Here is a 21,831-nt window from a genome sequence, read left to right as displayed (position 1 = left end):
GACGCAGACAAACAGAGCAGAAAACAGCAGCAGGATCATCCCAGTCGCTGACGGCGATGAGCAGAGCAGAAAATAGAAGCAGGAACAGCACAGTAGCCGACGCCGACAAACAGAGCAGAAAACAGCAGCAGGGTCAGTGCAGTCGCCGACGCCGACGAGCAGAGCAGAAAACAGCAGCAGGACCAGCGCAGTCGCCGACGCCGTCAATCAGAGCAGAAAACAACAGCAGGACCAGCGCAGTCGCCGACGGCGACGAGCAGAGTAGGAAACAGCAACAGGATCAGCGCCGACGCCGACGAGCAGAGCAAAAAACAGCAGCAGGACCAGCGCAGTCGCCGACGCTGACGAGCAGAGCAGAAAACAGCATCAAGATAAGCGCAGTCGCCGACGCACAGAGCAAAAAAACAGCCGCAGGAGATGCGCAGTCTCAGACACCGACGAGAAGAGCAGAAAACAGCCGCAGGATCAGCGCAGTAGCCGACGCCGACGATCAGAGCAGAAAACAACAGCAGGACCAGCGCAGTCGCCGACGCCGACGAGCAGAGCAGAAAACAGCAGCAGGATCAACGCAGTCGCCGACGCCGACGAGCAGAGGCGAAAACAACAGCAGGACCAGCGCAGTCGCCGACGCTGATGAGCAGTGCAGAAAACACCAGCAGGACCAGCGCAGTCGCCAAAGAGCAGAGCAGAAAACAGCAGCAGGACCAGCGCAGTCGCAGACGCTGACGAGCAGAGCAGACGCCGACGAGCAGAGAAGAAAACAGCAGCAGGACCAGCGCAGTCGCCGACGCCGATGATCAGAGCAGAAAACAACAGCAGGACCAGCGCAGTCGCCGACGCCGACGAGCAGAGCAGAAAACAGCAGCAGGATCAACGCAGTCGCCGACGAGCAGAGCAGAAAAAAGCAGCAGGACCAGCGCAGTCGCAGACGCCGTCGAGCAGAGCAGACGCCGACGAGCAGAGGCGAAAACAACAGCAGGACCAGCGCAGTCGCCGACGCTGATGAGCAGTGCAGAAAACACCAGCAGGACCAGCGCAGTCGCCGACGAGCAGAGCAAAAAACAGCAGCAGGAGATGCGCATTCGCAGACGCCGACGAGCAGAGCAGAAAACAGCAGCAGGATAAGCGCAGTCGATGACGCCGACGAGCAGAGCAAAAAACAGCAGCAGGAGATGCGCAGTCGCAGATGATCAGAGCAGAAAACAGCAGCAGGGTCAGCGCAGTCGCTGACGCCGACGAGCAGAGCAGAAAAAAGCAGCAGGAGATGCGCAGTTGCAGACGCCAATGAGTAGAGCAGAAAACAGTAGCAGGATCAACACAGTCGCCGACGCCGATGAGCAGTGCAGAAAACAGCAGCAGGACCAGCCTAGTCGCCGACGAGCAGAGCAGAAAACAGCAGCAGGACCAGCGCAGTTGCAGACGCCGATGAACAGTGCAGAAAACAGCAGCAGGACCAGCGCAGTCGCCGACGAGCAGAGCAGAAAACAGCAGCAGGACAAGCGCAGTCGCAGACGCCGACGAGCAGAGGCGAAAACAACAGCAGGACCAGCGCAGTCGCCGATGAGCAGAGCACAAAACAGCAGCAGGACCAGCGCAGTCGCCGACGAGCAGAGCAGAAAACAGCAGCAGGACAAGCGCAGTCGAAGACGCCGACGAGCAGAGCAGACGCCGACGAGCAGAGAAGAAAACAGCAGCAGGACCAGCGCAGTCGCCGACCGCGACGAGCAGAGCAGGAAACAGCAGCAGGATCAGCGCATTCGCTGACGCAGACAAGCAGAGCAGAAAACAGCAGCAGGATCAGCGCAGTAGCCGACGCCGATGAGCAGAGCAGAAAACAGCAGCAGGACCAGCGCAGTCGCCGACGAGCAGAGCAAAAAACAGCAGCAGGAGATGCGCAGTGGCAGACGCCGACGAGCAGAGCAGAAAACAGCAGCAGGATCAGCGCAGTCGCTGACGCCGACGAGCAGAGCGAAAAACAGCAGCAGGAGATGCGCAGTCGCAGACGATCAGAGCAGAAAACAGCAGCAGGGTCAGTGCAGTCACTGATGCCAACAAGCAGAGCAGAAAAAAGCAGCAGGAGATGCGCAGTCGCAGATGCCAATTAGCAGAGCAGAAAACAGCAGCATGACCAGCGCAGTCGCTGACGCCGATGAGCAGAGCAGACGTCGACGAGCAGAGGTGAAAACAACTGCAGGACCAGCGCAGTCGCCGACGAGCAGAGCAGAAAACAGCAGCAGGACCAGCGCAGACGCCGACGAGCAGAGCAGACGCGACGAGCAGAGAAGAAAACAGCAGCAGGACCAGCGCAGTCGCCAACGCCGGCGATCAGAGCAGAAAACAACAGCAGGACCAGCGAAGTCGCCGACGAGCAGAGCAGAAAACAGCAGCAGGACAAGCGCAGTCGCAGACGCCGACGAGCAGAGGCGAAAACAACAGCAGGACCAGCCCAGTCGCCGACGCCGATGAGCAGTGCAGAAAACACCAGCAGGACCAGCGCAGTCGCCGACGAGCAGAGCAGAAAACAGCAGCAGGACAATCGCAGTCGCAGACGCCGACGAGCAGAGGCGAAAACAACAGCAGGACCAGCCCAGTCGCCGACGCCGATGAGCAGTGCAGAAAACCCCAGCAGGACCAGCGCAGTCGCCGATAAGCAGAGCACAAAATAGCAGCAGGACCAGCGCAGTCGCAGACGCCGACGAGCAGAGCAGACGCCGACGAGCAGAGAAGAAAACAGCAGCAGGACCAGCGCAGTCGCCAACGCCGATGATCAGAGCAGAAAACAACAGCAGGACCAGCACAGTCGCCGACGGTGACGAGCAGAGCAGGAAACAGCAGCAGGATCAGCGCATTCGCTGACGCAGACAAGCAGAGCAGAAAACAGCAGCAGGATCAGCGCAGTAGCCGACGCCGATGAGCAGAGCAGAAAACAGCAGCAGGTCCAGCGCAGTCGCCGACGAGCAGAGCAAAAAACAGCAGCAGGAGATGCGCAGGTGCAGAAGCCGACGAGCAGAGCAGAAAACAGCAGCAGGATCAGCGCAGTCGCTGACGCCGACGAGCAGAGCAAAAAACAGCAGCAGGAGATGAGCAGTCGCAGACGATCAGAGCAGAAAACAGCAGCAGGGTCAGCGCAGTCACTGACGCCGATGAGCAGAGCAGAAAAAAGCAGCAGGAGATGCGCAGTCGCAGACGCCAATGAGCAGAGCAGAAAACAGCAGCATGACCAGCGCAGTCGCAGACGCCGATGAGCAGAGCAGATGTCGACGAGCAGAGGCGAAAACAACTGCAGGACCAGCGCAGTCGCTGACGAGCAGAGCAGAAAACAGCAGCAGGACCAGCGCAGACGCCGACGAGCAGAGCAGACGCCGACTAGCAGAGAAGAAAACAGCAGCAGGACCAGCGCAGTCGCCGACGCCGGCCATCAGAGCAGAAAACAACAGCAGGACCAGCGAAGCCGCCGACGGCGATGAGTAGAGCAGGAAACAGCAGCAGGATCAGCGCATTCGCTGACGCAGACGAGCAGAGCAGAAAACAGCAGCAGGATCAGCCCAGTCGCTGACGCCAATGAGCAGAGCAGAAAACAGCAGCAGGATCAGCGCAGTCGCCGACGCCGACGAGCAGAGCAAATAACAGCAGCAGGAGATGCGCAGTCGCAGACGCCGACGAAGAGAGCAGAAAACAGCGGCAGGATCAGCGCAGTCCCTGACGCCAACGAGCAGAGCAGAATAAATCGGCAGGAGATGGGCAGTCGCAGACGCAAACGAGCAGAGCAGAAAACAGCAGCAGGATCAACGCAGTCGCCGAAGCCGATGAGCAGTGCAGAAAACAGCAGCAGGTCCAGCGCAGTCGCCGACGCCTTTGAGCAGAGCAGAAAACAGCAGCAGGATCAGAACAGTCGCCGACGCCAATTAGCAGTGCAGAAAACAGCAGCAGGACCAGCGCAGTCGCCGACGAGCAGAGCAGAAAACAGCAGCAGGACCAGCGCAGTCGTAGGCGCCGACGAGCAGAGGCGAAAACACCAGCAGGACCAGCGCAGTCGCCGATGAGCAGAGCAGAAAACAGCAGCAGGACCAGCGCAGTCGCAGACGCCGACGAGCAGAGCAGACGCCGACGAGCAGAGAAGAAAACAGCAGCAGGACCAGCGCAGTTGCCGACGCCGGCGATCAGAGCAGAAAAGAACAGCAGGACCAGCGAAGTCGCCGACGGCGATGAGCAGAGCAGGAAACAGCAGCAGGATCAGCGCATTCGCTGACGCAGACGAGCAGAGCAGAAAACAGCAGCAGGATCAGCCCAGTCGCTGACGCCAATGAGCAGAGCAGAAAACAGCAGCAGGATCAGCGCAGTCGCCGACACCGACGAGCAGAGCAAATAACAGCAGCAGGAGATGCGCAGTCGCAGACGCCGACGAAGAGAGCAGAAAACAGCAGCAGGATCAGCGCAGTCCCTGACGTCAACGAGCAGAGCAGAAAAAATCGGCAGGAGATGCGCGGTCGCATACGCAAACAAGCAGAGCAGAAAACAGCAGCAGGATCAACGCAGTCGCCGAAGCCGATGAGCAGTGCAGAAAACAGCAGCAGTTCGAGCGCAGTCGCCGACGCCTTTGAGCAGAGCAGAAAACAGCAGCAGGGTCAGCACAGTCGCCGACGCCGATGAGCAGTGCAGAAAACAGCAGCAGGACCAGCGCAGTCGCCGACGAGCAGAGCAGAAAACAGCAGCAGGACCAGCGCAGTCGCAGGCGCCGAAGAGCAGAGGCGAAAACAACAGCAGGACCAGCGCAGTCGCCGACGCCGATGAGCAGTGTAGAAAACACCAGCAGGACCAGCGCAGTCGCCGATGAGCAGAGCAGAAAACAGCAGCAGGACCAGCGCAGTCGCAGACGCCGACGAGCAGAGCAAATGCCGACGAGCAGAGAAGAAAACAGCAGCAGGACCAGCGCAGTCGCCGATGCCGACGATCAGAGCAGAAAACAACAGCAGGACCAGCGCAGTTGCCGACGGCGACGATCAGAGCAGGAAAAAGCAGCAGGATCAGCGCAGTAGCCGACACCGATGAGCAGAGCAAAAAACAGCAGAAGGATAAGCACAGTCGCTGACGCTGACGAGCAGAGCAAAAAACAGCAGCAGGAGATGCGCAGTCGCAGACGATCAGAGCAGAAAACAGCAGCAGGGTCAGCGCAGTCGCTGACGCCGACGAGCAGAGCAGAAAAAATCAGCAGGAGATGCGCAGTCGCAGACGCCAATGAGCAGAGCAGAAAACAGCAGCAGGATCAACATAGTCGCCGACGCCGATGAGCAGTGCAGAAAACAGCAGCAGGACCAGCGCAGTCGCCGCCGAGCAGAGCAGAAAACAGCAGCAGGACCAGCGGAGTCGCAGATGCCGATGAGCAGTGCAGAAAACAGCAGCAGGACCAGCGCAGTCGCCGACGCCTACGAGCAGAGCAGAAAACAGCAGCAGGATCAGCACAGTCGCCGACGCCGATGAGCAGTGCAGAAAACAGCAGCAGGACCAGCGCAGTCGCCGACGAGCAGAGCAGAAAACCGCAGCAGGACAAGCGCAGACGCAGACGCCGACGAGCAGAGGCGAAAACAACAGCAGGACCAGCGCAGTCGCCGACGCCGATGAGCAGTGCAAAAAAAACCAGCAGGACCTGCGCAGTCACCGATGAGCAGAGCAGAAAACAGCTGCAGGACCAGCGCAGTCGCAGACGCCGACGAGCAGAGCAGACGCCGACGAGCAGAGAAGAAAACAGCAGCAGGACCAGCGCAGTCGCCGACGCCGACGATCAGAGCAGAAAACAACTGTGGGACCAGCGCAGTCGCCGACGGCGACGAGCAGAGCAGGAAAAGGCAGCAGGATCAGCGCATTCGCTGACGCAGACAAGCAGAGCAGAAAACAGCAGCAGGACAAGCGCAGTAGCCGACTCCGATGAGCAGATCAGAAAACAGCAGCAGGACCAGCGCAGTCGCCGACGAGCAGAGCAAAAAAAAGCAGCAGGAGATGCGCAGTCGCGGACGCCGATGAGCAGAGCAGAAAACAGCAGCAGGACCAGCGCTGACGCCGACGAGCAGAGCAAAAAACAGCAGCAGGAGATGCGCAGTCGCAGACGATCAGAGCAGAAAACAGCAGCAGGGTCAGCGCAGTCGCTGACGCCGACGAGCAGAGCAGAAAAAAGCAGCAGGAGATGCGCAGCCGCAGACGCCAATGAGCAGAGCAGAAAACAACTCAAGGACCAGCGCAGTCGCCGACGAACAGTGCAGAAAACAGCAGCAGGATCATCGCAGTTGCCGACGCCGACGATCAGAGCAGAAAACAATAGCAGGACGAGCGCAGTCGCCGACGGCGACAGGCAGAGAAGAAGACAGCAGCAGGATCAGCGCAGTTGCTGACCTCGACGAGCAGAGCAGAAAACAGCATCAGCGCAGTCGCTGATGCCGACGGGCAGAGCAGAAAACAGCAGCAGGACCAGCGCAGTCGCCGACGCCGACGAGCAAAGAAGAAAACAGCAAAAGGACCAGCGCAGTCGCCGACGCCGAAGAGCAGAGCAGAAAACAGCAGCAGGATCAGCGCAGTAGCAGACGCCGATGAGCAGAGCAGAAAACAGCAGCAGGATCAGCGCAGTCGCCGACGCCGACGAGCAGAGCAAAAAACAGCAGCATCATCAGCGCAGTCGCAGACGTCGACGAGCAGAGCAGAAAACAGCAGCAGGATCAGCGTAGTCGCTGACACCGACGAGCAGAGCAGAAAACAGCAGCAGGATCAGCGCAGTCGCTGACGCCGACGAGCAGAGCAGAAAAAAGCACCAGGAGATGCGCAGACGCCAACGAGCAGAGCAGAAAACAGCAGCAGGATCAACGCAGTCGCCGACGCCGATGAGCAGTGCAGAAAACAGCAGCAGGACCAGAGCAGTCACCGACGAGCAGAGCAGAAAACAGCAGCAGGACCAGCGCAGTCGGCGACGCCTACTAGCAAAGCAGAAAACAGCAGCAGGATCAGTGCAGTCGCCAACGCCGATGAGCAGTGCAGAAAACAGCAGCAGGACCAGCGCAGTCGCCGACGCCTACGAGCAGAGCAGAAAACAGCAGCAGGATCAGCGCAGTCGCTGACGAGCAGAGCAGAAAACAGCAGCAGGACCAGCGCAGTCGCAGACGCCGATGAGCAGAGCAGAAAACAGCAGCAGGACCAGCGCAGTCGCCGACGAGCAGAGCAAAAAACAGCAGCAGGAGATGCGCAGTCGCAGACGCCGACGAGCAGAGCAAAAACAGCAGCAGGATCAGCACAGTCGCTGACGCCGACGAGCAGAGCAAAAAACAGCAGCAGGAGATGCGCAGTCGCAGACGATGAGAGCAGAAAACAGCAGCAGGGTCAGAGCAGTCGCTGACGCCGACGAGCAGAGCAGAAAAAAGCAGCAGGAGATGCGGAGTCGCCGACACCTACGAGCAGAGCAGAAAAAATCGGCAGGAGATGTGCAGTCGCAGAAGCCAACGAGCAGAGCAGAAAACAGCAGCAGGATCAACGCAGTCGCCGACGCCGATGAGCAGTGCAGAAAACAGCAGCAGGTCCAGCGCAGTCGCCGACGAGCAGAGCAGAAAACAGCAGCAGGATCAGCGCAGTCGCCGTCGCTGATGAGCAGTGCAGAAAAAAGCAGCAGGACCAGCGCAGTAACCGACGCCTACGAGAAGAGCAGAAAACAGCAGCAGGATCAGCGCAGTCGCAGACGCCGACGAGCAGAGGTGAAAACAACAGCAGGACCAGCGCAGTCGCCGACGCCGATGAGCAGTGCAAAAAACACCAGCAGGACCAGCGCAGTCGCCGATGAGCAGAGCAGAAAACAGCAGCAGGACCAGCGCAGTCGCAGACGCCGACGAGCAGAGCAGACGCCGACGAGCAGAGAAGAAAACTGCAGCAGGACCAGCGCAGTCACCGACGCCGACGATCAGAGCAGAAAACAACAGCAGGACCAGCGCAGTCGCCAACGTCGACGAGCAGAGCAGGATACAGCAGCAGGATCAGCGCATTCGCTGACGCAGACAACCAGAGCAGAAAACAGCAGCAGAATCAGCGCAGTAGCCAACGCCGATGAGCAGAGCAGAAAACAGCAGCAGGACCAGCGCAGTCGCCGACGAGCAGAGCAAAAAACAGCAGCAGGAGATGCGCAGTCGCAGACGCCGACGAGCAGAGCAGAAAACAGCAGCAGGATCAGCACAGTCGCTGACGCCGACGAGCAGAGCAAAAAACAGCAGCAGGAGATGCGCAGTCGCAGACGATCAGAGCAGAAAACAGCAGCAGGGTCAGCGCAGTCGCTGACGCCGACGAGCAGAGCAGAAAAAAGCAGCAGGAGATGCGCAGTCGCAGACGCCAATGAGCAGAGCAGAAAACAGCAGCAGGATCAACGCAGTCATCGACGCCTATGAGCAGTGCAGAAAACAGCAGCAGGACCAGCGCAGTCGCCGACGAGCAGAGCAGAAAACAGCAGCAGGACCAGCGCAGTCGCAGACGCCGATGAGCAGTGCAGAAAACAGCAGCAGGACCAGCGCAGTCGCCGACGCCTACGAGCAGAGCAGAAAAAATCGGCAGGAGATGTGCAGTCGCAGAAGCCAACGAGCAGAGCAGAAAACAGCAGCAGGACCAGCGCAGTCGCAGACGCCGATGAGCAGTGCAGAAAACAGCAGCAGGACCAGAGCAGTCACCGACGAGCAGAGCAGAAAACAGCAGCAGGACCAGCGCAGTCGGCGACGCCTACTAGCAAAGCAGAAAACAGCAGCAGGATCAGCGCAGTCGCCGACGCCGATGAGCAGTGCAGAAAACAGCAGCAGGACCAGCGCAGTCGCCGACGCCTACGAGCAGAGCAGAAAACAGCAGCAGGATCAGCGCAGTCGCTGACGAGCAGAGCAGAAAACAGCAGCAGGACCAGCGCAGTCGCAGACGCCGATGAGCAGAGCAGAAAACAGCAGCAGGACCAGCGCAGTCGCCGACGAGCAGAGCAAAAAACAGCAGCAGGAGATGCGCAGTCGCAGACGCCGACGAGCAGAGCAAAAACAGCAGCAGGATCAGCACAGTCGCTGACGCCGACGAGCAGAGCAAAAAACGGCAGCAGGAGATGCGCAGTCGCAGACGATCAGAGCAGAAAACAGCAGCAGGGTCAGAGCAGTCGCTGACGCCGACGAGCAGAGCAGAAAAAAGCAGCAGGAGATGCGGAGTCGCCGACGCCTACGAGCAGAGCAGAAAAAATCGGCAGGAGATGTGCAGTCGCAGAAGCCAACGAGCAGAGCACAAAACAGCAGCAGGATCAACGCAGTCGCCGACGCCGATGAGCAGTGCAGAAAACAGCAGCAGGTCCAGCGCAGTCGCCGACGAGCAGAGCAGAAAACAGCAGCAGGATCAGCGCAGTCGCCGTCGCTGATGAGCAGTGCAGAAAAAAGCAGCAGGACCAGCGCAGTAACCGACGCCTATGAGCAGAGCAGAAAACAGCAGCAGGACCAGCGCAGTCGCAGACGCCGACGAGCAGAGGCGAAAACAACAGCAGGACCAGCGCAGTCGCCGACGCCGATGAGCAGTGCAAAAAACACCAGCAGGACCAGCGCAGTCGCCGATGAGCAGAGCAGAAAACAGCAGCAGGACCAGCGCAGTCGCAGACGCCGACGAGCAGAGAAGAAAACTGCAGCAGGACCAGCGCAGTCGCCGACGCCGACGATCAGAGCAGAAAACAACAGCAGGACTAGCGCAGTCGCCAACGTCGACGAGCAGAGCAGGATACACCAGCAGGATCAGCGCATTCGCTGACGCAGACAACCAGAGCAGAAAACAGCAGCAGGATCAGCGCAGTAGCCGACGCCGATGAGCAGAGCAGAAAACAGCAGCAGGACCAGCGCAGTCGCCGACGAGCAGAGCAAAAAACAGCAGCAGGAGATGCGCAGTCGCAGACGCCGACGAGCAGAGCAGAAAACAGCAGCAGGATCAGCACAGTCGCTGACGCCGACGAGCAGAGCAAAAAACAGCAGCAGGAGATGTGCAGTCGCAGACGATCAGAGCAGAAAACAGCAGCAGGGTCAGCGCAGTCGCTGACGCCGACGAGCAGAGCAGAAAAAAGCAGCAGGAGATGCGCAGTCGCAGACGCCAATGAGCAGAGCAGAAAACAGCAGCATGACCAGCGCAGTCGCAGACGCCGATGAGCAGAGCAGAAAACAGCAGCAGGACCAGCGCAGTCGCCGACGAGCAGAGCAAAAAACAGCAGCAGGAGATGCGCAGTCGCAGACGCCGACGAGCAGAGCAAAAACAGCAGCAGGATCAGCACAGTCGCTGACGCCGACGAGCAGAGCAAAAAACAGCAGCAGGAGATGCGCAGTCGCAGACGATCAGAGCAGAAAACAGCAGCAGGGTCAGAGCAGTCGCTGACGCCGACGAGCAGAGCAGAAAAAAGCAGCAGGAGATGCGGAGTCGCCGACGCCTACGAGCAGAGCAGAAAAAATCGGCAGGAGATGTGCAGTCGCAGAAGCCAACGAGCAGAGCACAAAACAGCAGCAGGATCAACGCAGTCGCCGATGCCGATGAGCAGTGCAGAAAACAGCAGCAGGTCCAGCGCAGTCGCCGACGAGCAGAGCAGAAAACAGCAGCAGGATCAGCGCAGTCGCCGTCGCTGATGAGCAGTGCAGAAAAAAGCAGCAGGACCAGTGCAGTAACCGACGCCTACGAGCAGAGCAGAAAACAGCAGCAGGACCAGCGCAGTCGCAGACGCCGACGAGCAGAGGCGAAAACAACAGCAGGACCAGCGCAGTCGCCGACGCCGATGAGCAGTGCAAAAAACACCAGCAGGACCAGCGCAGTCGCCGATGAGCAGAGCAGAAAACAGCAGCAGGACCAGCGCAGTCGCAGACGCGAACGAGCAGAGAAGAAAACTGCAGCAGGACCAGCGCAGTCGCCGACGCCGACGATCAGAGCAGAAAACAACAGCAGGACTAGCGCAGTCGCCAACGTCGACGAGCAGAGCAGGATACAGCAGCAGGATCAGCGCATTCGCTGACGCAGACAACCAGAGCAGAAAACAGCAGCAGGATCAGCGCAGTAGCCGACGCCGATGAGCAGAGCAGAAAACAGCAGCAGGACCAGCGCAGTCGCCGACGAGCAGAGCAAAAAACAGCAGCAGGAGATGCGCAGTCGCAGACGCCGACGAGCAGAGCAGAAAACAGCAGCAGGATCAGCACAGTCGCTGACGCCGACGAGCAGAGCAAAAAACAGCAGCAGTAGATGCGCAGTCGCAGACGATCAGAGCAGAAAACAGCAGCAGGGTCAGCGCAGTCGCTGACGCCGACGAGCAGAGCAGAAAAAAGCAGCAGGAGATGCGCAGTCGCAGACGCCAATGAGCAGAGCAGAAAACAGCAGTAGGATCAACGCAGTCACCGACGCCTATGAGCAGTGCAGAAAACAGCAGCAGGACCAGCGCAGTCGCCGACGAGCAGAGCAGAAAACAGCAGCAGGACCAGCGCAGTCGCAGACGCCGATGAGCAGTGCAGAAAACAGCAGCAGGACCAGCGCAGTCGCCGACGCCTACGAACAGAGATGAAAACAGCAGCAGGATCAGCACATTTGCCGACGCCGATGAGCAGTGCAGAAAACAGCAGCAAGACCAGCGCAGTCGCTGACGAGCAGAGCAGAAAACAGCAGCAGGACCAGCACAGTCGCAGACGTCGACGAGCAGAGGCGAAAACAACAGCAGGAAAAGCGCAGTCGCCGACACGGATGAGCAGTGCAGAAAACACCAGCAGGAACAGCACAGTCGCCGATGAGCAGAGCAGAAAACAGCAGCAGGACCAGCGCTGTCGCAGACGCCGACAAGCAGAGCAGACACCGACGAGCAGAGAAGAAAACAGCAGCAGGACCAGCGCAGTCGCCAAAGCTGACGATCAGAGCAGAAAACAACAGCAGGACCAGCGCAGTCGCCGACGGCGATGAGCAGAGCAGGAAACAGCAGCAGGATCAGCGCATTCACTGACGCAAACAAGCAGAACAGAAAACAGCAGAAGGATCAGTGCAGTAGCCGACGCCGATGAGCAGAGCAGAAAACAGCAGCAGGACCAGCGCAGTCGCCGACGAGCAGAGCAAAAAACAGCAGCAGGAAATGAGCAGTCGCAGACGCCGACGAGCAGAGCAGAAAACAGCAGCAGGATAAGCGCAGTCGCTGATGCCGACAAGCAGAGCAAAAAACAGCAGCAGGAGATGCGCAGTCGCAGACGATCAGAGCAGAAAACAGCAGCAGGGTCAGCGCAGTCGCTGACGCCGACGAGCAGAGCAGAAAAAAGCAGCAGGAGATGCGACGTCGCAGACGCCAATGAGCAGAGCAGAAAACAGCAGCAGGATCAACGCCGATGAGCAGTGCAGAAAACAGCAGCAGGACCAGAGCAGTCGCCGACGAGCAGAGCAGAAAACAGCAGCAGGACCAGCACAGTCGGCGACGCCTACGAGCAAAGCAGAAAACAGCAGCAGAATCAGCGCAGTCGCCGACGCCGATGAGCAGTGCAGAAAACAGCAGCAGGACCAGCGCAGTCACCGACGCCTACGAGCAGAGCAGAAAACAGCAGCAGGATCAGCGCAGTCGCCGACGAGCAGAGCAGAAAACAGCAGCAGGACCAGCGCAGTCGCAGACGCCGATGAGCAGAGCAGAAAACAGCAGCAGGACCAGCGCAGTCGCCGACGAGCAGAGCAAAAAACAGCAGCAGGAGATGTGCAGTCGCAGACGCCGATGAGCAGAGCAGAAAACAGCAGCAGGATCAGCACAGTCGCTGACGCCGACGAGCAGAGCAAAAAACAGCAGCAGGAGATGCGCAGTCGCAGACGATCAGAGCAGAAAACAGCAGCAGGGTCAGCGCAGTCGCTGACGCCGACGAGCAGAGCAGAAAAAAGCAGCAGGAGATGCGTAGTCACCGACGCCTACGAGCAGAGCAGAAAAAATCGGCAGGAGAGTGCAGTCGCAGACGCCAACGAGCAGAGCAGAAAACAGCAGCAGGATCAACGCAGTCGCCAACGCCGATGAGCAGTGCAGAAAACAGCAGCAGGTCCAGCGCAGTCGCCGACGAGCAGAGCAGAAAACAGCAGCAGGATCAGCGCAGTCGCCGTCGCCGATGAGCAGAGCAGAAAACAGCAGCAGGACCAGCGCAGTCGCAGACGCCAACGAGCAGATGCGAAAACAACAGCAGGACCAGCGCAGTCGCCGACGCCGATGAGCAGTGCAGAAAACAGCAGCAGGACCAGCGCAGTCGCCGACGAGCAGAGCAGAAAACAGCAGCAGGACCAGCGCAGTTGCCGACGAGCAGAGCAGAAAACAGCAGCAGGATCAGGGCAGTCGCCGACGCCGACGAGCAGAGCAAAAAACAGCAGCATGATCAGCGCAGTCGCAGACGCCAACGAGCAGAGCAGCAAACAGCAGCAGGATCAGTGTAGTTGCTGACACCGACGAGCAGAGCAGAAAACAGCAGCAGGATCAGCGCAGTCGCTGACGCCGACGAGCAGAGCAGAAAAAAGCACCAGGAGATGCGCAGACGCCAACGAGCAGAGCAGAAAACAGCAGCAGGATCAACGCAGTCGCAGTCGCCGACGCCGATGAGCAGTGCAGAAAACAGCAGCAGGACCAGAGCAGTCGCCGACGAGCAGAGCAGAAAACAGCAGCAGGACCAGCGCAGTCGGCGACGCCTACGAGCAAAGCAGAAAACAGCAGCAGAATCAGCGCAGTCGCCGACGCCGATGAGCAGTGCAGAAAACAGCAGCAGGACCAGCGCAGTCACCGACGCCTACGAGCAGAGCAGAAAACAGCAGCAGGATCAGCGCAGTCGCCGACGAGCAGAGCAGAAAACAGCAGCAGGACCAGCGCAGTCGCAGACGCCGATGAGCAGAGCAGAAAACAGCAGCAGGACCAGCGCAGTCGCCGACGAGCAGAGCAAAAAACAGCAGCAGGAGATGTGCAGTCGCAGACGCCGATGAGCAGAGCAGAAAACAGCAGCAGGATCAGCACAGTCGCTGACGCCGACGAGCAGAGCAAAAAACAGCAGCAGGAGATGCGTAGTCACCGACACCTACGAGCAGAGCAGAAAACAGCAGCAGGACCAGCGCAGTCGCAGACGCCGACGAGCAGATGCGAAAACAACAGCAGGACCAGCGCAGTCGCCGACGCCGATGAGCAGTGCAGAAAACAGCAGCAGGACCAGCGCAGTCGCCGACGAGCAGAGCAGAAAACAGCAGCAGGACCAGCGCAGTCGCAGACGATCAGAGCAGAAAACAGCAGCAGGGTCAGCGCAGTCGCTGACGCCGACGAGCAGAGCAGAAAAAAACAGCAGGAGATGCGTAGTCACCGACGCCAACGAGCAGAGCAGAAAAAATCGGCAGGAGATGTGCAGTCGCAGACGCCAACGAGCAGAGCAGAAAACAGCAGCAGGATCAACGCAGTCGCCAACGCCGATGAGCAGTGCAGAAAACAGCAGCAGGTCCAGCGCAGTCGCCGACGAGCAGAGCAGAAAACAGCAGCAGGATCAGCGCAGTCGCCGTCGCCGATGAGCAGTGCAGAAAACAGCAGCAGGACCAGCGCAGTCGCCGACGCCTACGAGCAGAGCAGAAAACAGCAGCAGGACCAGCGCAGTCGCAGACGCCGACGAGCAGATGTGAAAACAACAGCAGGACCAGCGCAGTCACCGACGCCGATGAGCAGTGCAGAAAACAGCAGCAGGACCAGCGCAGTCGCCGACGAGCAGAGCAGAAAACAGCAGCAGGACCAGCGCAGTTGCCGACGAGCAGAGCAGAAAACAGCAGCAGGACCAGCGCAGTCGCCGACGAGCAGAGCAGAAAACAGCAGCAGGACCTGCGCAGTCGCCGACGAGCAGTGCAGAAAACAGCCGCAGGATCAGCGCAGTCACCGATGCCGATGAGCAGTGCAGAAAACAGCAGCAGGACCAGCGCAGTCACCAACGAGCAGAGCAGAAAACAGCAGCAGGACCAGCGCAGTCGCAGACGCCGACGAGCAGAGCAGACGCTGACGAGCAGATAAGAAAACAACAGCAGGACCAGTGCAGGCGCCGACGGTGATGGGCAGAGCAGAAAACAGCAGCAGGATCATCCCAGTCGCTGACGCCGATGAGCAGAGCAGAAAATAGCAGCAGGATCAGCGCAGTAGCCGACGCGGACAAGCAGAGCAGAAAACAGCAGCAGGGTCAGTGCAGTTGCCGACGCCGACGAGCAGAGCAGAAAACAGCAGCAGGACCAGCGCAGTCGCCGATGCCGACAAATCAGAGCAGAAAACAACAGCAGGACCAGCGCAGTCATCAACGGCGACGAGCAGAGCAGGAAACAGCAGCAGGACCAGCGCAGTCGCCGACGAGCATAGCAAAAAACAGCAGCAGGAGATGTGCAGTCGCAGATGCCAAAGAGCAGAGCAGAAAACAGCAGCAGGATCAGCGCAGTCGCCGACGCCGATGAGCATTGCAGAAAACAGCAGCAGGACCAGCGCAGTCGCCGACGCCTACGAGCAGAGCAGAAAACATTTGCAGGATTAGTGCAGTCGCCGAGGCCGATGAGCAGTGCAGAAAACAGCAGCAGGACCAGCGCAGTCGCCGACGAGCAGAGCAAAAAACAGCAGCAGGATCAGCGTAGTCACTGACACCGACGAGCAGAGCAGAAAACAGCAGCAGGATCAGCGCAGTCGCTGACGCCGACGAGCAAATCAGAAAACAGCAGCAGGAGATGAGCAGTCACCGACACCGACGAGCAGATCAGAAAACAGCAGCAGGACCAGCGCAGTCGCAGACGCCGACGAGCAGAGCAGTTGCCGACGAGCAGAGGCGAAAACAACAGCAGGACCAGCGCAGTCGCCGACGCCGATGAGCAGTGCAGAAAACAGCTGCAGGACCAGCACAGTCGCCGACGCGCAGAGCAAAAAACAGCAGCAGGAGATGCGCAGTCGCAGACGATCAGAGCAGAAAACAGCAGCAGGGTCAGCGCAGTCGCTGACGCCGACGAGCAGAGCAGAAAAAAGCAGCAGGAGATGCGTAGTCACCGACGCCTACGAGCAGAGCAGAAAAAATCGGCAGGAGATGTGCAGTCGCAGACGCCAACGAGCAGAGCAGAAAACAGCAGCAGGATCAACGCAGTCTTCAACGCCGATGAGCAGTGCAGAAAACAGCAGCAGGTCCAGCGCAGTCGCCGACGAGCAGAGCAGAAAACAGCAGCAGGACCAGCGCAGTCGCAGAGGCCGACTGGTAGATGCGAAAACAACAGCAGGACCAGCGCAGTCGCCGACGCCGATGAGCAGTGCAGAAAACAGCAGCAGGACCAGCGCAGTCGCAGACGAGCAGAGCAGAAAACAGCAGCAGGACCAGCGCAGTTGCCGACGAGCAGAGCAGAAAACAGCAGCAGGATCAGCGCAGTCGCCGACGCCGACGAGCAGAGCAAAAAACAGCAGCATGATCAGCGCAGTCGCAGACGCCAACGAGCAGAGCAGCAAACAGCAGCAGGATCAGTGTAGTCGCTGACACCTACGAGCAGAGCAGAAAACAGCAGCAGGATCAGCGTAGTCGCTGACGCCGACGAGCAGAGCAGAAAAATGCACCAGGAGATGCGCAGACGCGAACGAGCAGAGCAGAAAACAGCAGCAGGATCAACGCAGTCGCCGACGCCGATGAGCAGTGCAGAAAACAGCAGCAGGACCAGAGCAGTCGCCGACGAGCAGAGCAGAAAACAGCAGCAGGACCAGCACAGTCGGCGACGCCTACGAGCAAAGCAGAAAACAGCAGCAGAATCAGCGCAGTCGCCGACGCCGATGAGCAGTGCAGAAAACAGCAGCAGGACCAGCGCAGTCACCGACGCCTACGAGCAGAGCAGAAAACAGCAGCAGGATCAGCGCAGTCGCCGACGAGCAGAGCAGAAAACAGCAGCAGGACCAGCGCAGTCGCAGACGCCGATGAGCAGAGCAGAAAACAGCAGCAGGACCAGCGCAGTCGCCGTCGAGCAGAGCAAAAAACAGCAGCAGGAGATGTGCAGTCGCAGACGCCGATGAGCAGAGCAGAAAACAGCAGCAGGATCAGCACAGTCGCTGACGCCGACGAGCAGAGCAAAAAACAGCAGCAGGAGATGCGCAGTCGCAGACGATCAGAGCAGAAAACAGCAGCAGGGTCAGCGCAGTCGCTGACGCCGACGAGCAGAGCAGAAAAAAGCAGCAGGACCAGCGCAGTCGCCGACGCCTACGAGCAGAGCAGAAAACAGCAGCAGGACCAGCGCAGTCGCAGACGCCGACGAGCAGATGCGAAAACAACAGCAGGACCAGCACAGCCGCCGACGCCGATGAGCAGTGCAGAAAACAGCAGCAGGACCAGCGCAGTCGCCGACGAGCAGAGCAGAAAACAGCAGCAGGACCAGCGCAGTTGCCGACGAGCAGAGCAGAAAACAGCAGCAGGACCAGCGCAGTCGCCGACGAGCAGAGCAGAAAACAGCAGCAGGACCTGCGCAGTCGCCGACGAGCAGTGCAGAAAACAGCCGCAGGATCAGCGCAGTCACCGATGCCGATGAGCAGTGCAGAAAACAGCAGCAGGACCAGCGCAGTCACCAACGAGCAGAGCAGAAAACAGCAGCAGGACCAGCGCAGTCGCAGACGCCGACGAGCAGAGCAGACGCTGACGAGCAGAGAAGAAAACAACAGCAGGACCAGTGCAGGCGCCGACGGTGATGGGCAGAGCAGAAAACAGCAGCAGGATCATCCCAGTCGCTGACGCCGATGAGCAGAGCAGAAAATAGCAGCAGGATCAGCGCAGTAGCCGACGCGGACAAGCAGAGCAGAAAACAGCAGCAGGGTCAGTGCAGTTGCCGACGCCGACGAGCAGAGCAGAAAACAGCAGCAGGACCAGCGCAGTCGCCGACGCCGACAAATCAGAGCAGAAAACAACAGCAGGACCAGCGCAGTCATCAACGGCGACGAGCAGAGCAGGAAACAGCAGCAGGACCAGCGCAGTCGCCGACGAGCATAGCAAAAAACAGCAGCAGGAGATGTGCAGTCGCAGACGCCGAAGAGCAGAGCAGAAAACAGCAGCAGGAATAGCGCAGTCGCCGACGCCGATGAGCATTGCAGAAAACAGCAGCAGGACCAGCGCAGTCGCCGACGCCTACGAGCAGAGCAGAAAACATTTGCAGGATTAGTGCAGGCGCCGACGCCGATGAGCAGTGCAGAAAACAGCAGCAGGACCAGCGCAGTCGCCGACGAGCAGAGCAAAAAACAGCAGCAGGATCAGCGTAGTCACTGACACCGACGAGCAGAGCAGAAAACAGCAGCAGGATCAGCGCAGTCGCTGACGCCGACGAGCAAATCAGAAAACAGCAGCAGGAGATGAGCAGTCACCGACGCCGACGAGCAGATCAGAAAACAGCAGCAGGACCAGCGCAGTCGCAGATGCCGACGAGCAGAGCAGTTGCCGACGAGCAGAGGCGAAAACAACAGCAGGACCAGCGCAGTCGCCGACGCCGATGAGCAGTGCAGAAAACAGCTGCAGGACCAGCGCAGTCACCGACGAGCAGAGCAGAAAACAGCAGCAGGAGATGTGCAGTCGCAGACGCCGAAGAGCAGAGCAGAAAACAGCAGCAGGATCAGCGCAGTCGCCGACGCCGACGAGCATTGCAGAAAACAGCAGCAGGACCAGCGCAGTCGCCGACGCCTACGAGCAGAGCAGAAAACAATTGCAGGATTAGTGCAGTCGCCGACTCCGATGAGCAGTGCAGAAAACAGCAGCAGGACCAGCGCAGTCGCCGACGAGCAGAGCAAAAAACAGCAGCAGGATCAGCGTAGTCACTGACACCGACGAGCAGAGCAGAAAACAGCAGCAGGATCAGCGCAGTCGCTGACGCCGACGAGCAAATCAGAAAACAGCAGCAGGAGATGAGCAGTCGCAGACGCCAACGAGCAGAGCAGAAAACAGCAGCAGGATCAACGCAGTCACCGACGCCGACGAGCAGATCAGAAAACAGCAGCAGGACCAGCGCAGTCGCAGACGCCGACGAGCAGAGCAGTTGCCGACGAGCAGAGGCGAAAACAACAGCAGGACCAGCGCAGTCGCCGACGCCGATGAGCAGTGCAGAAAACAGAAGCAGGACCAGCGCAGTCGCCGACGAGCAGAGCAGAAAACAGCAGCAGGACCAGCGCAGTCGCCGACGAGCAGAGCAGAAAACAGCAGCAGGACCAGCGCAGTCGCCGACGAGCAGAGCAGAAAACAGCAGCAGGACCTGCGCAGTCGCTGACGAGCAGTGCAGAAAACAGCCGCAGGATCAGCGCAGTCACCGATGCCGATGAGCAGTGCAGAAAACACTAGCAAGACCAGTGCAGTCACCGACGAGCAGAGCAGAAAACAGCAGCAGGACCAGCGCAGTCGCAGACGCCGACGAGCTGAGCAGACGCTGACGAGCAGAGAAGAAAACAACAGCAGGACCAGTGCAGGCGCCGACGGCGATGAGCAGAGCAGAAAACAGCAGCAGGATCAGCGCATTCACTGACGCAGATGAGCAGAGCAGAAAATAGCAGCAGGATCAGCGCAGTAGCCGACGCCGACAAGCAGAGCAGAAAACAGCAGCAGGGTCAGTGCAGCTGCCGACGCCGACGAGCAGAGCAGAAAACAGCAGCAGGACCAGCGCAGTCGCCGACGCCGACAATCAGAGCAGAAAACACCATCAGGACCAGCGCAGTCACCAACGGCGACGAGCAGAGCATTAAACAGCAGCAGGACCAGCGCAGTCGCAGACGATCAGAGCAGAAAACAGCAGCAGGGTCAGCGCAGTCGCTGACGCCGACGAGCAGAGCAGAAAAAAGCAGCAGGAGATGCGTAGTCACCGACGCCTACGAGCAGAGCAGAAAAAATCGGCAGGAGATGTGCAGTCGCAGACGCCAACGAGCAGAGCAGAAAACAGCAGCAGGATCAACGCAGTCGCCAACGCCGATGAGCAGTGCAGAAAACAGCAGCAGGACCAGCGCAGTCGCTGACAAGCAGAGCAGAAAACAGCAGCAGGATCAGCGCAGTCGCCGTCGCCGATGAGCAGTGCAGAAAACAGCAGCAGGACCAGCGCAGACGCCGACGCCTACGAGCAGAGCAGAAAACAGCAGCAGGACCAGCGCAGTTGCCGACGAGCAGAGCAGAAAACAGCAGCAGGACCAGCGCAGTCGCCGACGAGCAGTGCAGAAAACAGCAGCAGGACCTGCGCAGTCGCCGACGAGCAGTGCAGAAAACAGCCGCAGGATCAGCGCAGTCACCGATGCCGATGAGGAGTGCAGAAAACAGCAGCAGGACCAGCGCAGTCACCAACGAGCAGAGTAGAAAACAGCAGCAGGACCAGCGCAGTCGCATACGCCGACGAGCAGAGCAGACGCTGACGAGCAGAGAAGAAAACAACAGCAGGACCAGTGCAGGCGCCGACGGTGATGGGCAGAGCAGAAAACAGCAGCAGGATCATCCCAGTCGCTGACGCCGATGAGCAGAGCAGAAAATAGCAGCAGGATCAGCGCAGTAGCCGACGCGGACAAGCAGAGCAGAAAACAGCAGCAGGGTCAGTGCAGTTGCCGTCGCCGACGAGCAGAGCAGAAAACAGCAGCAGGACCAGCACAGTCGCCGACGCCGACAAATCAGAGCAGAAAACAACAGCAGGACCAGCGCAGTCATCAATGGCGACGAGCAGAGCAGGAAACAGCAGCAGGACCAGCGCAGTCGCCGACGAGCATAGCAAAAAACAGCAGCAGGAGATGTGCAGTCGCAGACGCCGAAGAGCAGAGCAGAAAACAGCAGCAGGATCAGCGCAGTCGCCGACGCCGATGAGCATTGCAGAAAACAGCAGCAGGACCAGCGCAGTCGCCGACGCCTACGAGCAGAGCAGAAAACATTTGCAGGATTAGTGCAGTCGCCGACGCCAATGAGCAGTGCAGAAAACAGCAGCAGGACCAGCGCAGTCGCCGACGAGCAGAGCAAAAAACAGCAGCAGGATCAGCGTAGTCACTGACACCGACGAGCAGAGCAGAAAACAGAAGCAGGATCAGCGCAGTCGCTGACGCCGACGAGCAAATCAGAAAACAGCAGCAGGAGATGAGCAGTCACCGACGCCGACGAGCAGATCAGAAAACAGCAGCAGGACCAGCGCAGTCGCAGACGCCGACGAGCAGAGCAGTTGCCGACGAGCAGAGGCGAAAACAACAGCAGGACCAGCGCAGTCGCCGACGCCGATGAGCAGTGCAGAAAACAGCAGCAGGACCAGCGCAGTCACCGACGAGCAGAGCAGAAAACAGCAGCAGGAGATGTGCAGTCACAGACGCCGAAGAGCAGAGCAGAAAACAGCAGCAGGATCAGCGCAGTCGCCGACGCCGATGAGCATTGCAGAAAACAGCAGCAGGACCAGCGCAGTCGCCGACGCCTACGAGCAGAGCAGAAAACAATTGCAGGATTAGTGCAGTCGCCGACGCCGATGAGCTGTGCAGAAAACAGCAGCAGGACCAGCGCAGTCGTCAGAGTTTTCTGCTCTGATCGTCTGCGACTGCGCATCTCCTGCTGCTGTTTTTTGCTCTGCTCGTCGGCGTCAGCGACTGCGCTGATCCTGCTGCTGTTTTCTGCTCTGCTCGTCGGCGTCTGCGACTGCGCATCTCCTGCTGCTGTTTTTTGCTCTGCTCGTCGGCGACTGCGCTGGTCCTGCTGCTGTTTAATGCTCTGCTCGTCGCCGTTGGTGACTGCGCTGGTCCTGATGGTGTTTTCTGCTCTGATTGTCGGCGTCGGCGACTGCGCTGGTCCTGCTGCTGTTTTCTGCTCTGCTCGTCGGCGTCGGCAACTGCACTGACCCTGCTGCTGT

The sequence above is a fragment of the Nothobranchius furzeri genome, chromosome 8 (assembly GCF_043380555.1).
Source record: "Nothobranchius furzeri strain GRZ-AD chromosome 8, NfurGRZ-RIMD1, whole genome shotgun sequence".
NCBI classification, from domain to species: domain Eukaryota; kingdom Metazoa; phylum Chordata; class Actinopteri; order Cyprinodontiformes; family Nothobranchiidae; genus Nothobranchius; species Nothobranchius furzeri.
Note: the sequence above shows the minus strand (reverse complement) of the source record.